This window comes from Peromyscus californicus, unplaced genomic scaffold (genome assembly GCF_007827085.1).
Source record: "Peromyscus californicus insignis strain IS unplaced genomic scaffold, ASM782708v3 Scaffold_12__1_contigs__length_115047231, whole genome shotgun sequence".
In the NCBI taxonomy this organism is placed as follows: Eukaryota; Metazoa; Chordata; class Mammalia; order Rodentia; family Cricetidae; genus Peromyscus; species Peromyscus californicus.
This window is the reverse complement of record NW_026294413.1, coordinates 84,425,936-84,439,458: the sequence shown is the minus strand read 5'-3', so window position 1 is coordinate 84,439,458 and position 13,523 is coordinate 84,425,936. Positions and strand designations below refer to the sequence as shown.

General features: G+C 49.7%; 1 long non-coding RNA gene across 1 annotated transcript in view; it reads left to right on the top strand.

Moving 5' to 3' along the window:
* LOC128107575 (uncharacterized) overlaps positions 1-3,914 on the top strand; it is a 55,220-nt gene extending 51,306 nt beyond the window's left edge. Inside the window, exon 6 of the long non-coding RNA XR_008217135.1 lies at positions 3,311-3,914. This is a non-coding gene — a long non-coding RNA (uncharacterized LOC128107575). The remainder of the gene's footprint in view (positions 1-3,310) is intronic.
* Positions 3,915-13,523: the final 9,609 nt, after the last annotated feature.

The following is a 13,523-nucleotide window of genomic DNA, read 5'->3' as shown; positions in this document are numbered from 1 at the left end:
AACCACAGCACATGCAACTAGGAGACATAGGATAGGGTCATGTGTTCAGATGGACCCAGGGCTCCAAAACCTTCCCAAATAACAGTTCTCCTGAGACAAATGTCCCATCCCAGCCCTTAAGACCAAGAGATCAGCAAGAAAAGACCCTTCCATCTCCCTTCTATTGCTTTTTTTTAGGGGGGCATTCAAGACAGGGTTTCTCTGTGTAGCTTTGGAGCTTGCTCTGTAGACCAGGCTGGCCTCAAACTCATGGAGATCCACCTGCCTCTGTCTCCTGAGTGCTAGGATTAAAAGCATGAGCCACCACCACCCGGCTCATCTCCCTTCTATTTCTCATCTGGCAGAGGTGTCAGGCTGTATTACATTGGCTTAGGTCCTCTCTCTGTTTTCAGTAGGCACCACACCATGGCCAGGAGGGAGGCCCAGTCCTAGGTCAGTGTTGAGATCACTTCTAAATACACGAACCAATGAGGAAGCTGTAAAATGAAGGAAAACCAGGTGCTGCGGAGACAACCACAGCTGTGCATACTGGCAGAGAGGTCTCTGGGCTTATCATCTGGGACCAGGCCTGGTCAGGAGATATCCGTGAGGCTAAGCAAACCAACAGACAGAAAAACAGACAGCCCATGGCTACCTGGTCCATGTGTCAGTCAGTGGGTGGCACCCATGGGCTCAGCAGGTTGCTAGACGACTTGCGGAAGAATAATGTTAAAAGTGTCACAAAGCAAGGCTGGGCAGGGATGACTTAGGTAAAGAGCACTTGCTGTTCTTGCAGAGGACCTGGGCTCAGTTCTCATCACCTACACGGTGGTTCACGACAATCTGTAACTCCAACGCCAGGAGATTTGGTCACCTCTTCTGGCCTCCTTAGTTACCAATCATATTGTATAGACAGCTACACAGGAAACCACTTACACACATAAAATAAATAAATCTAAAAAGGAAAAAAAAAAGGGGCAAACAGTGGAACTCCAGTCCTTGGGACATGCAGTGGTGTTGGGGAGCTAAAATGAAGCCTGAAAATGGAGCCAATTGCTTGGTTTTTGCCATGTGATCCCCACTACGCTCTCAGGAGTAAAGGAGCCAGGGGATGATAGTGTCCTGAACAGTAAGGACAAGGGGGCTCATGGAGAAACTGCTTGAACAAACCCAGGGAGAGAGGCAGGTGTTCTGGTGTGGGGCTGGATGATGTTGGCGGTTGTCAGGGTGACTCACGGTGGGAACATCGGGAACATCCCGGAGGCAACAAGGAGCAGGCTGAGCAGGTAGAGAATGCTGAGGAACCGCAGGCTCCAGGTGAAAGATGATCCCCTCCAAAGCTCAGGGAACATTACGGAAGGAGGGGAAGAGAGAGTGCAGGAGCCAGAGGAAGTGAGGGAGAGTGTGGAACACTGACTCCAGGCATGACATGGTTGTTGCAGCCCTGAAATCACTGCAGCTGTGTTTACCTGCACACGACTTGTTCAAGACATCGTCATTCCGAGATGGAAGAGAAGGGACTCATGAGGTCTGGTCTCTGCTCGAAGGCATACAGTTGGGTGGCAGTAGCTAGAGGAAGGAGGAAGGGACATTTTCTTCAGTGATGTAGCAGTTGCCCATGCTCCTGTAAATACCCTCTTCCTGGAAGTAACCCTTAATAAACTGGGTCGCACACCCATAAAGAAAGTCATGAATGGAGAAATCAGTGGATACTATCAAACACTTTATAAGCTTGTGTGAAAATGTAATGAAACCTATAGCATGAATCTTAAAGGGTCTTATTAATAAAATCGAACCTGAGGCCAGTTATTGAGGTGAATGCTGGAAGATCAGAGAAGCAGAACAAGCCACAGCTTCCTCACCTCGCCAGTTCCTCAGCTGATCCTGTTTCCGCAGACTGGAAGCCTCTGAGTTCTTATCCAAATGAATCTCAGCTGAACTGCTTCTTGAAAGCCTGAATGCTTAACCAGCCAAAAGCTTCTAGTTTCTGGTCTTCACGCCTTATATACCTTTCTGCTTTCTGCCATCACTCCCTGGGATTAAAGGCTCACTTTCTGGGATTAAAGGCATGAGTCACCATGCTTGGCTGTATCCTTGAACACACAGAGATCCAGATAGATCTCTGACTCTGGAAAGCTAGGATTAAAGGCGTGTGCTACCACTGCCTATCCTCTATGTTTAATATTGTGGCTGTTCTGTCCTCTGACCCCAGATAAGTTTATTAGCGTGCACAAGATTTCGGGGAACACAATACCACCACAGAAACCTATTACTATGTATAATTAATATACACTAATAATTTTTAAAAAGAGATCAGGGAGTCATGGAAGGCTTTGAAGGAGGGGTGAGGTGTGTCACTGAGATTATTCTTGTTTCCATCTCTGGTGTCTTGGCATAGTGGTTGACATTCTTAAGGACTAGAGAATGCCCATATCAAAGGTGCCCATGCCAAAAGTATCTATAGGAATACACAATGCTATACACTATGTGTGAACTAAACATGGTGGGAAGTATGTGCAGATAATATAGGTACACACATATACAAATTCATGCACATATAAACACACACACACACACACACACACACACACACACACAAATACCAGCTACAATGCAGCATGAGCAAGAATGTTCTGAGCACTCCCAGCACACACTGCTGAGTGTTCCTGGTTAATTAGTCCTTGTCCTGTAGTAACGCTCCCCTCTCATGGCTCAAGGACTAAGTTAACAAGGCATAAGCAAGCGGCAGAGGCAGGCAGGACACTGACCCCTGGTTAATGTGTTAACTCTGAGTATGGCTCAGTGGATGAGTGAGCGGCAACAATGTTTCCTTTTCCTTTTTTTCTACATATCCGTCCTTTGCAAATCATCTATGATGAATATATGTTACCTTTGTCAGGAAAGAGCAAATAGATACACTTTAAAATTTCCTCTAATCTCTGTGCTGAGGGACCAGAGAAGTGACTCCCCGCTTACCACCTGCATCCGTCAGGGCAGGGAAAATAAAGGCTGCCAGAAGCTGGGAGACGTCACTCCAGAGTGTGGAATTACAAACATTGTCACAGCACCCAGGTCCCATTTTGCAATTTCCTCCCATTTTAAAATTAATTTTAATTACGTAAATAAAGTTAGGATACTTGCTTCTTAAAGAAAAACACGTAACTAACGTGAAACTCTCATCAGACTACCGCTCCTCCCATCCAGTGGTCACTGTGGGACAAGGACAGGAGCGGCCCAATGAGCGCTTTTAGACCCCAGCTTCTTTTTTTAGCTGATTATTTTACATGTATGTGTGTGTCTAAGTGTATGTATGTTCACCACCTTCTTGTAGGCGCCCTCAGAGGTCAGAAGAGGACATTGGATCCCCTGAAACTGGAGTCAGAAGTGGTTATGAGCGCCCAATGTGGGTGCTGAGAACCAAACCCTGGTCCTCCTGAAGATCAGCAAGTGTTCTTAACTGCTGAGCCATCTGTCCAGCCAGTGACCCCAGTTTCTTAAGCTTGGTTTAGACCTTGGATGGAGCCTGGACAGGAATGTAGGGTTGAGAAAAATGAGGAGACTGTAGAGGCTTCTGAATACTCAGTGATCAACTGCTAGTTCAGAAGCAGTTACCAAATGAATCCAGGTGGTTCTGGACATCCTCCCCTGTTATACTGAAAGATGCTGCAGCTTCGATTGGGACACACCACACATGTATTCTGCACTGCCCAAGCCATCACACCAAGCCCTGCCAAGAATTGCTGTCTGCGACCCTGGGATCAGCTTCCAGACTACTTTATGGTATGAAGTGCAGTGTTTTGACTGTACATACAAAGTTCCCTGTCCTTATAGAAATAGAGTGGCTTAATTACAGAAAACAAAGACTACCAACTTCCTCAGTATGTATCGAAATTAGCATATCTCTGAATTGCATTGTGTTCAAATGTTTGACTTTAAAAATTGCTGTACCGGTTGCTGACTTGACTGTCATAAAAAATTAAATAAATTTAAAAAAATCACTCAATAAATTTTTGCTTGAGATTAGGAAAGAATTTTCCAACAGTTTCTGCAATGGCCCTAGGCATGCTTCTGCCATTTTGTGCTCTGTATTTAGGCAAAGAGTCATTGTGGGTGTAGACAATTACAAAATAAAAGTACTGGTCAAGAGCTGGGAGGGTGGGGGATGGCTTGGAGAGCAAAGTTGCCATAAGCAGGGTGACCTGAGCTGGATCTGTGGAATTCACTGATTGCTGGACCCCGTCTGCTTCTACGGGACATGGAGCCTATTCAGTGCTTTTGACAGCCAGCACGTCAAGACCCCACAGCAGACTTGTGGCTCTGCAGCTGTAGCCACTTCAAAAGAAACAAAACCCCTGGAGGAAGGAAGTGGGGTGTGTGTGTGTGTGTGTGTGTGTGTGTGTGTGTGTGTGTGTGTATGTGTGTGTGTGTCTGGCCTGAAGTAACTGAGGGAAACATTTTAACAAGCTAAGTTTTAGCAGAAACAGACCTCCAGCAAAGGATTTGGAACTTTTTAGCAACCCACCTTTGTTAGAGGTCGAGTCCTTCCCTTTTGCTACCAGGCTTGACCTCTCTTCCCTGATTGGTCCTATTCTTCACCTAATTTCCATGACCACATTCAGACAATCAGGGCTCAACTAGGCCTGGCTGGCACCATTAGGCACCCATGAACCTAGGCTTAGAAAATGCAAGGTGCACTAGAATTTGATAGAGAAGGAAGAAATGAATGCTTTAAAATCCACTGAGAGACAAAGACCGAGACAGAGAGGCTTGTGGGAGATAGACTCACTGCAGATAGAGGACCCTGTCCTGAAGCTTTGCCTTTGTAAGAGATCGAGCTAGTCTCCAGGACTTCAGAGGCAGACCAAGGGAACCCATTCCTGCCAACACCTTTGTTCCTGTCCCTTTCTGATGCTGTGATAAAACACCATGCCCAAGGCAACCTAGAGAAGAAGAGTTTATTGGGGCTTATGGTCCCAGGGGGATAAGAGTCCATCTTCAAGGGAGCTTGGCAACAAGTAGCAGGAACATCAGGAAGCTGAGAGAGCACTTCCTCAACCACAAGCGTGAAGCACAGGATGCACCGGAAGTGGATCCTCCAGAAACACATTACCTCCTACAAAGCTGTACTTTCTGAACCACTCCCAAACAGCACCACCAGCTGGTGCTCAACTGTTCAAGCATCTGATCCTACGGGGGACACTCTCATTTAAACCACCACAGCCTATTGATTCCAGGCTTCTGTTGCCAAGGGGATTCCTTCCTTTGGCAGTTTTCAGCCTCCAGACATCAAGAATACCCACCACTTCAGAGACCAGCTGCTCGGGGAAGTATGTACGAGTTCTTCACTTCTCAGACCTGCAGGCTTGCTCTGCAAGAGACAGCACTTGATTGGCACCATGAGGCCCTCGAGAGCTTTGACCCGTAATATTTCTCAGAGCTGCATCCGCTCTCAGCTAGGATCCTGCTGCTACCAAGAGTTCAAACCTGTTTTAACCCAATCCCACATGGCAATCTGTTTTAAGTTTTTTTTTTTCATCTCTTTTAAGGTTGCTAATCCCAATTTGACAATAAAGTACCTCCCATTTGTACTCTTCCCCGTGTGTTCATGGAGGAGTATAAGACAAGAACCCACCTGGGGACAGGAGATAGTCTCCAGTGACAGCCTTTCTCTGACTTCTCCATTTGTATGGCACAGAGACACCTCTCACCACACATGTGTGCCGCACACACACATACAAAATAAATAAATAACAATAATAAAAATATGTCAATTAAGTCTAAAAATGTTGAATATTTAGCTATGATTTAATTCCTTATGTAAAACTAAACAAACACATCTATCTCATTAGTATGCAAATTTGGCTTTCATCTTTAATAAAGGGTAAAATTGTGTGCATACCAAGGAATTGTGTTAAGAATTTCTTTATGATTTATTACCCAGTGTTTGATTTGTATACCTATTTTACATATGTAACTGGGGTTGTATAGAATGGTCTTGGATAAAAAGGGTTTGAGAGCAGAAAGCATTTAAGCAGCCCTGTTCTAGACCTTTCTCTGTGGATTTGCATATGTAAATGTAGATTCAGCACATATGGTGTGATTGCACGTGCACCCAGTGAACTTGTGTTCTCTTTTACAGAGTTATGGTAGCTGCTTCTTCGTTTCTGCGACTAAACACAGACTAAAGCAATGGACGAAGCGAAGGGTTTGTTTTGGTTCGCAGGTCTCCAGGAGGCCCATCCTGGTGGGGAAGGCATGGTGTCAGGAACATGAGGCTGCTGGCCACATTATGTCCACAGTCAGGAAGCAGAGCGAGATGAGTCTGGTGCTCGGCTCCCTTTTTCCTTTTCCTTCAGCCCAGGACTCCAGCCCATGGGATACTGCTGCTCACAGTTAAGATGAGTCTTCTAACCTCAGTCAACCTGATGCAGATTATCCCTCACAGTCTGCCCAGACCCTTGTCTTCTAGGTGACTCTAGATCTTGTCAAGCCTCACCTGGCCTGCAGCATAGAGCTGAAGCACGAGACACCACACAGGCACCATATAGAGTCTGGCTGGAGGGAGAAGGCTCACACCGAGGCTCACTGTCAGCTTCGTGTCTGCCACTGGTGAGTTGTCACCCTCATTGATGGGGTGACAGTGAGCTGAGATGGGAGTTACAAACCCCTTGTGAAGAACACAGTGCCCTCATTTCTCCCCACAAGCTAGAAGCCTTGAGTAGAAGACCTGGCCTGGAACTGTAGACATGGAGCTGAGGGCCAGCCCTTCAGCCCAGGGTGTCAGGGGGTGAAAGCAGAGGTGTGAGGGCAGTCTTCAGATTGAGCCTTTCCCAAAAGGATGTGATATAGCCATGGCAAAGACAGGAACATGGTGGGGGGCAAGAATAGAAATAAGGATGAGGAGGTGGAACACTATTCATAGCTTTAGTAGCATATGTGTGGGGATAGTCATCATTCCATCATGACTCTTCCCTGAATCAGAGAACAGGGGAAGGGGTTCCAAGAAATAAACATTGAACTTCTCTTGTGTTGGGTAAGGCAGAACGCTGCTGGACTCTGTTACAGATTAAAATACAGTTGATTTGTGTTTGCAAAACATGGTCATGTGCACACTTCCTTTTGTGTTTTCTGGTAGAGTCTGGAACAGCCAAGGGATGACTGTGAACTGGTTGCTCACTCACTCTTGAGGGTCATGCACAGAAAAGTCTGTACCCTTCACAAGGATGTCCTTAAATGGGGACTTCTCAAGGGGACCTGGGACAATGCAGGGGGCCCGGAGGGTGTTCTAGAGCAACTTCCAGCTGAGAAAGGCAAGGGGCAGCCAAGAAGACCACATTTAAAGAGTTCAACTGAGGTGCAGGCCCTTCCTTAGACGACCCCACCTTGGGGTCATCTACACCTTTGGCTGTGCCTCCCTGGCCTCACCGCGTCCGTTGTGACAGACAAGCAGGAAGTATGGATGCACAGATGTGTGCCGCCCAAGGTTCGGGCTGCCTCTGTCTGTTCACAGCTGAGTGACTCTGCAGCAGCCTGTTTCTTCCTATGTAAACAGGAAATGATAACATTCACCTGACACTCTACTCAGATGTGCAAATGAGACTAATGTCAATGCTCAAAGGATGCAGGCATCCCTCACTTGGTTCTCTGTCCCATGTGACATCTCAGCCCCATATCTGGGGTCTTGCACGGGACACGGGTCTGCTTGAGCCTTCGGAACCACCTGTTGCTGTCTCAGGCCTGTCCTCCTCACCCCTGCATGTTGATGGGACAGCTTCAGGAGATGACCAAAGCTTCTGGAAAGGAGGAAATCCTGGTCTCTGAACAGCCATTTTCCTTGCTAATCCATCCCCCCCCCCCCCCGCCCTGGGTTGGGGGTTGGACATGGTTATTTATTGTGAGCTGGAGATGAGAGCTGGTGCCTGGCGGGATCACTTAGGGTGATTTGGTTTGTTTGTGCGGCTCATATTGTTACTGAGCAATGGGTCCTTGAGGACCAGCCGAGTGTTCACAGGGGCCCATTGTCACTTGAGCTGACATGCATCATTCAAACGCCTCTCGTGGGCCTCACTGCACTAAGTTTCTGGAGTGGTGACTTACACCCAGTCACCTCACCCAAGTGTTTGCACACGGCTGGGGAGGATGAGACCGCTGGCAGAGGAGGCTGGAAACCACAGCCACTGTGAAGAGCCCTTGGAGAGACAGCTGGGAAGGTCCTTTCAGGAGCTGGGTTCTTTTCACCCCCACGTTCCTGTTAGAGATACATACCTGCCATTCTGAATCCTTTCCTCACCTCCCACAACACAGAATGGCTGCCCCATTCTGGCTTCCCAGCTCTCTCTCTCTCTCTCTCTCTCTCTCTCTCTCTCTGTCTTTCCCTTGCTCACTCTCCTTTTGGTACCATCTTTCTCCCTAGGACTCGTACGCTTACATCTGATTCATCTCTACTACAAGATACCAAGCATATGGCCTGAAGCAAGGTCTATGGTAGTAGAAGACAATAAATTTAAAAAGAAATAATTGCGTGTTTGTGTGTGTGTTATGTATATATGCATGCTCATGTGTGTATGCATGTGTGCACGAGGAGGGCTGACTCCAGAATGTGCATGAGGATGGGCTTGCGGATATGTAAGTGTGCACCTGGATGCCAGAGGTTGAAGTTGAGCGTCTTCCTCAGTCACTTGCCCCCTTAGATTTTGAGCTAGAGTCTCTGTTTGTGAAGGTGGAGCTCATCAATTCAGCAAGGTTAGTGACCCCCTGACCTAACACTCTTAGGGCCTCATCCTTCAAGCCCAAAATGCCTCACCTAGAGGCTAGAAAAGTCTTCCATTTTGTTCTAAATCTGAAACATAAAAATAAAACCCAACAACAACAAACCAACCATCTCCTGGAGACAAGCTTCCCAGGTTGGCGGGAATGGCTCGGTCTGCACAGTGTTTGTTTTGCAAGCTCGAAATGACGAGTTGGATCCAGAGTTCATGTAAAACACTTGACGTATGCTCTTGTAATCCCCTGATGGCCAGAGAGGTGGGAATCGGCAGATCCCTGAAAGCTCATTGGCCAGTTGACCTAACCTACTTGGTAGTGTTCCAGGCCAACGAGAGGCCTTGCCTCAGAAAGTGTAAGGTGCCTAGAAAATGACAAGGGAAGTTGTTCTCTGACCTGTGCTTTTGCTTGTTGCTACACACACACACACACACACACACACACACACACACACACGCACGCACGCACGCACGCACGCACGCACGCACGCACGCACGCACGCACACACACACACACACACACACATCAATCCCAAACAACATTCCCAGGCTTGAATTTCTTCCTTGGTGAGGCTGGGAACAGGGCAGAAAATGCCTCTGGCATGCCATGTCACAGCTGGAGCCACTGACCCTGAAAGGGACAGCAGGGATGCTTTCTAATCAATGCTCTCTTCACATCAAAGTCCATCAGAGACCAGTTCAAACGCTGAATAAGACTTTGGACAGTGGCGCATGGGGAAACGGCCTGGGACTCACTTTATTTACCCAGGGATCCCAGCTCAACACCACGCCACAGACGAAGCCTTCCCAAGGGCAGCTGCCCTCAGTGGAATGAGCAGAAGAGCCTGGGCTTAGCACTCTAGAACATCGCGGCTGTGCTGACAGGCCTCTTGTCTTAAGCCTGAGTGAGTCCCAGAGACAAAGCCGAGGTGGGAGCCCTGAGGGTGTCTGGCTATGCAGATTGAACCTGTAGCTGCCTTCAGTGAGCTTAGCTCCTCAGAGGAGAGAGGCTGCCACGTGCTCCGAGTTAGTGGGAAGTGCGAGGTAGATGGAAAAGAAGCAATCCTGCAGTTCTAGAGCTCACCGTACAGACGTGAGCAGAGTGGTGAGGTTGGGGTGTTCCCTAGTCCTCTTCCCCACACCCATGAAGACTGTGGTGGAAACCAGGAAGTTAGAATGTGTGTTTATCATAAACCTTACTTGTGGTCTGCTTCTTTGTTGTTGTTGCTGGACTAAGCTGAAAGAGAAATGTGTGACCATGTTTAGAACTTGGTCTCAACGCAAACCCTTGTCAACAGCCTAAAGCTTCAGTGGGCAATGGGGGGCCATGGGTGCTGAGGTGGGGTGAGGCCAAGGCAGACTAGGGGCAAGATCCTGGAAGGTGTAGCCAAGGCCTAGGGAAAGGGGGTCAGAGACGGTGCAAGAGGACTGTGGGAGCGAGGCTTAGCTTCCCTGTAGCTTTCATAGGCCTAGTTCCCAGATGTCACTGTCTGACAGAGAGAGGCTCCATGGACAGAGGCTGAGGTGCGGGTGCTAGGCTTCAACGCAGTGGTTCTTAACCGGTGGGTCACCATCCCTTTGGGTTGATTGACCCGTTCACGGGGGTCACATATCAGATATCCTGCATTTCAGATGTTTACACTACAATTCATAACAATAGCAAAATTACAGTTATGAAGTAAGAACAAAACTATTTTATGGTTGGGGGTCCCCACACCACGAGGAACTGTATTAAAGGGTCATGGCCTTAGGGAGGTTGAGAACCGCTGACTGACCGCACGACAAACAGGTCCGGCGTCAGGACACCCGCTTCTCTGCCGTAACTGGTTCATCCTGGGGTCCCAGGCAGCTCTCTTCCTTTTTCCAGGCTCAGTTTCCCCGTCTCTTATGAGCTATTTTACTAGTGACCTGTAGGAGTTTGCCTCTGGTTACTGTCCTGCTGAGGAGGGAGGGCAGAGGGGAAGCCAAGTGTAGGGGTGGTGAGGGGGGAGGGCAGAGGGGAAGCCAAGTGTATGGGTGGTAAGGGGGGAGGGTAGAGGGGAAGTCAACTGTAGGGTGGTGAGGGGGAGGGTAGGGAAAGTCAACTGTAGGGGTGGTGAGGGGGAGAGTAGAGGGGAAGTCAACTGTAGGGGTGGTGAGGGGGAGGGTAGAGGGGAAGTCAACTGTGGGGGTGGTGAGGGGGAGCGTAGAGGGGAAGTCAAGTGTAGGGGTGGTGAGGGGGGAGGGCAGAGGGGAAGTCAACTGTAGGGGTGGTGAGGGGGAGCATAGAGGGGAAGCCAAGTGTAGGGTGGTGAGGGGGAGGGCAGAGGGGAAGTCAACTGTAGGGGTGGTGAGGAGGGAGGGTAGGGGAAGTCAACTAACTGTAGGGGTGGTGAGGGGGAGGGTAGAGGGGAAGTCAACTGTAGGGGTGGTGAGGGGGAGGGTAGAGGGGAAGTCAACTGTAGGGGTGGTGAGAAGGGAGGGTAGGGGAAATCAACTGTAGGGTGGTGAGGGGGAGGGTAGAGGAAGTCAACTGTAGGGGTGGTGAGGGGGAGGGTAGAGGGGAAGTCAACTGTAGGGTGGTGAGGAGGGAGGGTAGGGGAAATCAACTGTAGGGTGGTGAGGGGGAGGGTAGAGGAAGTCAACTGTAGGGGTGGTGAGGGGGAGGGTAGAGGGGAAGTCAACTGTAGGGTGGTGAGGAGGGAGGGTAGGGGAAATCAACTGTAGGGTGGTGAGGGGGAGGGTAGAGGAAGTCAACTGTAGGGGTGGTGAGGGGGAGGGTAGAGGGGAAGTCAACTGTAGGGGTGGTGAAGGGGAGGTTAGAGGGGAAGTCTGTAGGGGTGGTAAGGGGGAGGGTAGAGGGGAAGTCAACTGTAGGATGGTGAGGGGGAGGGTAGAGGGGAAGTCAACTGTAGGGTGGTGAGGAGGGAGGGTAGGGGAAGTCAGCTGTAGGGGTGGTGAGGAGGGGAGGGTAGAGGGGAAGTCAGCTGTAGGGGTGGTGAGGAGGGAGGGTAGAGGGGAAGTCAGCTATAGGGGTGGTGAGGAGGGAGGGTAGGGGAAATCAACTGTAGGGTGGTGAGGGGGAGGGTAGAGGGGAAGTCAACTGTAGGGGTGGTGAGGAGGGAGGGTAGAGGAAGTCAACTGTAGGGTGGTGAGGGGGAGGGTAGAGGGGAAGTCAACTGTAGGGGTGGTGAGGAGGGAGGGTAGAGGAAGTCAACTGTAGGGTGGTGAGGAGGGAGGGCAGAGGGGAAGCCAAATGTAGGGGTGGTGAGGGGGAGGGCAGAGGGGAAGTCAACTGTAGGGGAGGGCACAGTGATCCTCTCTGACCTAGTTCCTCTAGCAGCTGATGGGGAAGGCCTCTGAATGGGTCCTATCACCCATGTCCTCACGTCCCTACAGTATCGAGCTTACACAGAGCTGTGAATGCTGGGTCTGGACAGCTGGGCAGAACTGTGGGGAGCAGGGTAGCAGGCAGGGCCTCCCACTGATGAGCGGCTCAGGCAAAGATGGCCATTCCCTGTAAGAGCCTCTGCTCCAAGCTCCCGGTGGGAGACCCCGAGCCTGGCTGATGACCTATGCGGTAAGGTTCTCTACTTATTCTCTGCTCCCCTGGGTACATCAACCCCCTCCAGGGACCCCTGTCTTCTGAGCAGGGTAATCTCACAGTCTTCAGCCCAGAAACCAGCTGCAGTCTCATGCCTGTACTCAGTCTGCGGGATGGGTGGCTGGGAGTCCGTGGGGCTGAAGGATGCAGGGGGGTGAAGACAGGAAACAGGAAAACAAAACAGAATGGAAAGGGCAAAGCACTACCCCGGCAGAGATGCATGCACGTCTGTTCTCTCTGAGGAAGCCTAGCCTCTCAAACCAGGTCTCTCCAGTTGGAGTAGGAAGCCTTCTGTCACTGTGGCAAATGACCCGACAGTCAGCTCAAAGGAGTAAAGATGTGACTGGGTTTATGGTTTCCGAGATTTCGGTCCATGGCTGTCCAGCCGTGTTGCTTTCTGACTCAGGGTATCACACATAGGACCTCAAGAGCAGCATGGTGGCAAAGAACCCTAAGGCCTGTTTCCTTCTGGGGGAACAAAGGAAAGAGATGGGAGGGGCTGGAGGATTCCAATCCGCCGTCAATGACACATTCCTAGTGACCTTACTTTCTCCTGTTGGGTCCTCACCCTTAAAAGGTCTTGTCACCTCCCAATAATACCACAGACTGGGAACCACGCTGTCAGCTCACAGGCTGTTGAGGGACATGTAGCATTCAAAGCATGCCAGTCATTTGCTCCAGGTTAAGGATGAGCATGTGATGTGCCAAAGCATCCTTGTGCTGAAGCATCCTTGGGGCCCTGGTGAGGTTGCCTTGCTGACTCAGACCTGTACTTACAGCAGCTGCTCCTTTCCCTAAGGGTTTCACTCCTGCTCAGTACTTAACTGTCACGCTGTCTCTCCCAGGAAGCCTTCCAGCCTGCACCAGAGCACATAACTGTCCCACCAACTTCTTTTTCCCTCTGTCATAAAATCTGCCCCTCGTGTTTTCTCCCATCATCCCACAAACACGTGTCCTATTTTTTTGGTGCGCGTTCCATGGCTGCATCCTAACTCTGTCCACGATCTGCTGTGGAAGTGGATGGTTGGAAGTCACCAACATGTGGGAAGAAGAGTCCAGTTTTCCTTCCGTTAACAAAAGGCTCTAGGATTGGCTGCTTGTGATCTAGTGTCTCCATGGAGAAACTGGGAGAGGGGGGCAGATGGGAAAACTGAGACTCAAAGAGACTGTGTCCTCTCCCCAAGGTCTACCTGCGGTTG